Raw genomic sequence first — 7134 nt, forward strand, 5'->3', positions numbered from 1 at the left:
AGTCAACAGAACTATGTTTATTTAACTGTTTTTGTATATCACGACCATTTTCTGAAACGGACCGACTTTAAAGAAGGCTGTAAGCTCCGCCCATTCTTGATCACGTTGTCATATATCCCTGTAAAGCTTGTTTGCCGATGAAATATACGTGTGTTCCTGTGCCATTATGACAACGTTACGTCAACGTTATAAACCACACTGGTTTGAATGGAAATGTACGAAACTACTTTTCGTTCTTCCTCAAAATATTTGTTTCTATGTTCAGAACCAAAAAAATCTCAGAGGAGCTTCAGTCATGAAATTTTCTATCTTTATCCCCGCCCCTAATTAGAAAGATATTACAGAGAAATTTCTCGAGATCATCACAGGATTCTATACTGAAAAAGGACCAAAAATATATATTTTTTATAACAACGTATGGAATGTTCTTGAATAAACCATACAGAAAAGGATTTCAAACATTTCTTCTTTCTGTCTTGACACAGTGGGAAGTAAACCTTTGAATTGGTTTTATTATCTATGTATGTATATCATTTATTTTTGCATATTTGATTAAACAAGTCCTCATTCGCATAAATACATGGAATTTATTTTGGAAAAAAAAGTTTTATGACTAAAAACCACAACAAAACCATAACATCAACAATCATCTGGTGCAGACAGTGAGGTAATATTCTTCCCTCACCGGTACTGTTACTGTATAGTGAGGAACACAATAAAATTAACATAAAGCAGAATTATTATTTTTTAAACATAAAAAAAAGTTTTGTTAACTGCAAACAAACGGTAACACTTCCATTAGCTTCTTTCTTAGAATTCAACAGTTGATGCTCATCTACCAGAAACAAGTGATTCGCCCCGCCCCTTTCTTCGTGACGTCACCCAGTGCCTGCCTTGCTTAGTGCGAGAGGAATCGGCTCGAGATCCTACAAAGGAGTGACCGACCAGAGTGGGATCAGGTCTCTCTCTCTCACACACACACACACACACTCTCACACACACACTGGCTCTTCTCTCTCCAGAGCATATCAGGGTGAGTAAGCGAGCGTTTCTCTGCCTTTTATTCCGTTTTAGTTTGTTTACGTGTTTGTTTGTTTGCTCTTTATTTCTTTAGTAAACGAAAGGCGAACCGCGCACGAGCTCTTCTTTCCTCCTTTGAATGAAGGATATGCGCGCGCGCGTGTGTGTGAGTGTGTGTGTGAGAGAGAGTGTGAATGTGTGTGTGAGAGTGTGTTGCTTCATCAGGTGAAATAACAGTGTCGCGTGAAACTTTTACAGCGAGTTTGTAACTTGAAACCGAAATGGAGACTTAAACTGGAGAGGCATCTTAACACACACACACACACACACACACACACACACACACACACACACACACACCTACAATCCCGTGTTAACTACAAATATATCAGTTATTCTTCAATAAAGTATCAGGTTTGGTTGCTTATTTATTTTTGCATCACTATAGCGCGCATGCGCATTGAAATCGGACCGTTATTCCCGGCGACCGTTAAATATAAACCGTTTCTTTAATCAACATTTAAAAATTCAAACCTACAGCTCGTCGGTTTGAATTCATTCATTTCCTCTGGAAGCAGCTGTACTAGCCATGTTCTCTCTCTCTCTCTCTGTCTCTCTCACTCTCTCTCCCTCCTCCTGCCCCAACCCCAGCCCTCTGCCACCCACAATGCACTGCGCCTTGAATCCACCACCATTTAAGTGTGGATCAGCAGGTTATTAATGAGTGAGAACTCCTCATGTATTGGCTGGGGGGTTAGTGGAGTGCCCTAAAGGCTGTGTGATACGGTTACAAATATCATACCGGGATATCGCTGTACCGTGACGTCGTGTAGGATAGTGTACATTAAACCGAGGGATTGATGCACGGGATTAAAAGTACTGCATTATTTGGCAAACACACACACACACCCACACACACAAATAGGCTTATGTGCATAATTATTATTATTATTATTATTATTATTATTATGGATATTGATACTGGATATATCAGGTATCAGTCCAATACCGTGGTTATTTACTTGTTGTCATAAAATCACTACAAAACACAGACATTCGATACCACGTGATACAACGCAACATACTCCCACTGTGCGTTTTTTGCGCTAATGAAACATAACATAAACAGCTCTTCGCTTTATGTTTCGTTTATGTTCATATATATATATATATATATATATATATATATATATATATATATATATATATATACACACAGGTATTACTGGTCCTGTTAGTGTATTATCAGTGTAAACAGACCAGTTGTGATGTAAATGTCGAATTTGTGTACAAGGAATGGACTCTGCGGACTCGGGACCGCATACTACACCTAATAATACACGTAATGCACACATCGTTCTGTTTACTGTGGGAAATTCCTACAGTAGCAAAACACAACTTTTTTAAAAATTCAGTTTTACAGAACATAACTTGCACTACAGACATAATAAATGAAATAAAGTGTATATATATATATATATATATATATATATATATATATATATATATATATATATATATATATGTTCAAGTCACATTGCTGTTCCAAAAAAAAAGTCTTCTCTAAAACCAGATCCAATCATTTTAATTTGTTACAGGACCCAATCAAATTTTTTGCTATTTTTATTATTTTATGTCTAGACCAAATATCTGATCCGCCAGTTTTTGCTGGGTATGCTGGGAATCGGATTGGATTGGCGCAGTCTCTATTTCGTACACGTCTGAGAGTTCAGAAACGACTAAAGAAATCACGATCGACCATGAGCTCGCTTTCCAACAATACGACGGCCACGGGCGGTGCTGTCTGAGTGGGAGGGGCGTACCTTGTCAATCAAAGCAGCGCTAGCCGATCACGGGCGTCCGTGAGGTCGTGTATGCGGGAGAGGGCGGATGGCGTTTTCCTCAGAGTGTGAAGTTCTGTGTTTTTTTTTTGTTGTTGTTGTTGTTTTTTTGCTGTGAATTCATGACTTCCTGTGGGCGTGCTCAGTGCTTTCATTTTAAGTGCTGCGGTTAAAAGTTTCGAATGAAATGACGTGAAAGTTTAAACTCGCCGGTTAATGAGCATCGTGTCAGATTGAGGATCAGCAGCGAGAGAGATCGGCGTGACGCGGGCTTACAGGATTATGTTGTGATTTGAATATTTAAATATGGCTTTGTACGACTGAACGTGGACGGGAAAAAAAAACAAGTTTTGAGCGTGTCCCAGGTTTCCGTGTTTCACGTTTCATCGTTTAAGATAAACGAGTGTCTCTCGCTGTGTCTGAGTTCATAACACGCCGTCGGCCCGGCGTCGCTGTGTCTCCAGCATAAACACTCAACACTGCCATTGTGTAGCTGCGCTTGTGTGGAGCTAAAAAAGTCTGATTACAGACTCTCTCTCTCTCTCTCTCTCTCTCTCTCTCTCTCTCTCTCTCTGTCTCTCTCTCTCTCTCACACACACACACTAACCTGGAATTATTCCCTTTAGCCACTTCCTGTCTGACTGACTGTGCCCAGCTCTGTGTGTCTGTGTGTGTGTGTGTGTGTGTGTGTGTGAGAGAGACAGAGAGAGAGAGACTGGGATCAGGGAACAACAGATCTAAGAGGATTTAATCCACTCTTTCGACCTCATTTACTTCACAAACACAGGCTTTTTAAAAAAAATATAATTGCCGTATTTATATGAGTGTAGGTTTAAAGCTAGACCTCATAGTCATTATTATTATTATTATTATTATTATTATTATTATTATTATTATTATTATTATTATTATCATTGTCATTAATAATAATGATAATGATAATAATAATAACAATAATAATAATGATAATAATAATAATATCATTAGTATTATTGTTATTATTATTATTATTATCGTTATTATTATCATTATTATTATTATTATTATTATTAATATTATTATTGTTGTTGTTATTATCAGATTTTAGGACAGATTGGATTTTAATCAGCTCTTAGACCAGATTTTTTAAAAACCAACTTTGTGCCTTTTTTTCTTCCTTTTTTTTATTATTTTTTTTTGTTTGTTTGTTTTTTAGATTCGGGGGGGGGGGGGGGGGGGGGGGATATTTAAATAAATAAAAAGGTTATTTCTCAAGACATTAAATGAAAGTATGATCATTTAAAAATGAATAAAATGCAGCACCATTTTCCTGGTATATAACTATATATTGTGATGTGTGTGTGTGTGTGTGTGTGTGTGTGTGTGTGTGTGTGTGTGTGTGTGTGTGTGTGTTAGCATTGATGTTGAACTGCATTCCACACGGTCAACAGGAGCCACAGCACAGATACCAGAGAACTGTGTACAGGAACAGCAGAAACTACTCATCACCCAAGCATTTCCTCTCTCTCTCTCTCTCTCTCGCTCGCTCTCTCTCTCTCTCTCTCTCTCTCTCTCTCTCTCTCTCTCTCTCTCTCTCTCTCTCTCTCGCTCGCTCGCTCTCTCTCTCTCTCTCTCTCTCGCTCGCTCGCTCGCTCTCTCTCTCTCTCTCTCGCTCGCTCGCTCGCTCTCTCTCTCTCTCTCTCTCTCTCTCTCTCTCTCTCGCTCGCTCGCTCGCTCGCGCTCTCTCTCTGTGTGTGTGTGTGTGTCTCAGTAGGAAGCAAATGATCGGAGCAGGTCTGAATGTTAATGTGTGTGTGTGTGTGTGTTCTGCTGGACGTTTGGTGAGACTGCAGATGTAGATTCTCTCTCTCTCCCTCTCTCTCTCTCTGTCTCTATTCCTCCGTCTCAGTGTCTCTTTCTCTCGCACGTCGTTATCAGTGTTTTTGGGCTTGGGGAAGTGAGCCCCTGGCGACGCACGGTTGTCGATTGTGTTCTCCGAGCGTTTTGGCCCGTCATGAAAGGTTCCAGATAAATCGTCTCCGCCCCGGGAACAACGAGGCCTTCGCGGGGGAACCTGAGCACAAGACGTCCCGCGTACACGTGACCTCCCGGGCGCCCTGTCCGGCCTGCGTGTCTCTCAAAACACACTCGGAGAGTAAGGGGCGGGGCTAGTGCTTCCCTCTTTATCTCCTCGTGGTATCACCAGGATGTGAACCTGAGATTGAGTTTTACTGTACATCGTCCTGATACAGTGTGCGAGCGTATAACTAGAACCCGCTGCTTCTCGTTCTCCCTTCCCCTTTCTATCCTCATCTCTCTCTCTCTCCTTCTACATCCCTCTCTCGCCCACTCCACCTCTCTGCCGTCTCAGGTCTAATTTCCAAACGGATTTTCATGACATGGTTTGGAACGGGTTTCAGTGAGGTTCCTGCCCTCATTGCTTAGCTCTAACTATGTGGAGAATTGAGCTTTCTTTTCTCTCTCTCTCTCTCTCTCTCTCTCTCTCTCTCTCTCTCTCTCTCTTCCTCCTGCTTCTTCTTCTTCTTCTTCCTGTGTAGTACCATCCTGTCTCTAGACAGAACTCTACTGTAGCCTATTCTTTTTTGATCGCCCGTTCTTCCTCTCTTTCTTGTCCTGCCATCCGTCTCTCTGTGTAGGGGTGGTGCGGTGTGATTGATGTGAGGGCGGCGGCGTATTTGCTGCAGTCAGCAGGTGGCTGTAATTGGGCCGATCGGGTTTCCTCGTGGCGCAGGAGCGAGCGAGGGATTTATTCCTCCTCCGAGCGACCCGCAGCGATGCGAGAGATGAACACGTCAGCGGGATTAGTGGGGTACGATGAATGTCCTTCAAGAGAAATAAAAAAAAAAATAAAAAAAAGACATTACGTTCAGCGGTTTAAAGTACAAGTCCGGGCGGACTGCGGCGTCCGAGTGGATGGTATAAACATTACAGACTTGTACGTCCACACGGCCCTTCACCCCTTCACACACACACCGAGCTACCCCACCATGCGTGAGACTGCTTTCTGTTTTCGTCCCCACGTCGAGCGCCATGCTCGCTCCTGATTGGCTGAGCAGAAAGTCCACAGCTACTAGTGGGAAAAGTCTCAAAAGTAGAAGCAGGCTGTAAAACTCCCCACAGTGAGACACACACACACACACACACACACACACACACACACACACACACACCTGCCATTCTGGTATCGGAGTCAGTTCCCGAGTCCCAGCAGGCGAGCAGCGTCTGACAAAGAAACACATCAGAGACTTGAGAGAGAGATGACTGAACACACACACACACACACACACACACACACACACACACACACACACACACACACACGTGGATGTGTTTTCTGACTCAATATGACACACTGTTATCTATAAACATGGAAAAAAGGACATTCACTTCCATAAACATTGGTGTCATTCCAGTCCACACTAGTATGACTCAGTCGGGGGGCGTGGCCTAAAGTCTGAACGAGGAATTGTATTTTAACTCGAGTTGTGAGATTCCTAGCGTATGCCTCCGTGAGCAGGTCGTACGCCATCCCAAAATCACGCGTCTCGACCGCCGCCGGCGTACCTGTAACTGTAGCCTCCCTCCCGCTGGCGGCTCTTAGACACGCGACTAACGAGAGTTCACGCTTCCGAGAGTTTAAATCGGGAATTTCTCACGCCGACACAGCTTTATCGATCTCCGACATCCACGTTTATAATCCTGATCACCAGAAGGAGAATTCGCAAGACTTTACACGTCCACGTCACATGTCCACGTCACTGAAAGGTCGGGACGAATAACTGAACACGATCAAGTCTCTTTTAGAGTCTCTCTTTTTTAGAGCCTCTCTCTCTCTCTATTTCTCTCTCTCTCTCTATTTCTCTCTCTCTTTCTATTTCGCTCTTCTTTCACATTGTTATCTGTAAAGATCTGAGACATTAGACTCTCGCGGCTGAAATTTTAAGGAACCGAGCTGAGAGGAACAAGGGCTGAATTATAATCTCTCTCTCTTTCTCCCAGTTGCTCTCTCTCTCTCTCTCTCTCTCTCCCTCTCTCTCTCTCTCTCTCTCTCTCTCTCTCTCTCTCTCTCTCTCTCTCTCTCTCTCTCTCCTGTCCTTGGCCTCTGTTTGAATCCGTACATCCCACACATTTTTAAAATGACTTGGGGCTGATGGGATACTGGAGGACTGTCAGTAAGATCTGAGACAAGCCCAAACACCATTTCCTGCCTGAAAGAGAGAGAGAGAGAGAGAGAGAGAGAGACCTCGGTCAGACAGCACATTATTATTATTAT

General features: G+C 42.7%; 1 protein-coding gene across 3 annotated transcripts in view; it reads left to right on the forward strand.

Moving 5' to 3' along the window:
• The first annotated feature begins 909 nt into the window (after positions 1-909).
• sh3bp4a (SH3-domain binding protein 4a) overlaps positions 910-7134 on the forward strand; it is a 30773-nt gene continuing 24548 nt past the window's right edge. For all 3 annotated transcript variants that reach the window (XM_017459015.3, XM_053676664.1, XM_017459017.3), the window contains exon 1: positions 910-1033. The gene's annotated coding sequence lies outside the window, so the exon portion shown is untranslated. The remainder of the gene's footprint in view (positions 1034-7134) is intronic.

The sequence above is a fragment of the Ictalurus punctatus genome, chromosome 27 (genome assembly GCF_001660625.3).
Source record: "Ictalurus punctatus breed USDA103 chromosome 27, Coco_2.0, whole genome shotgun sequence".
Classification (NCBI taxonomy): domain Eukaryota; kingdom Metazoa; phylum Chordata; class Actinopteri; order Siluriformes; family Ictaluridae; genus Ictalurus; species Ictalurus punctatus.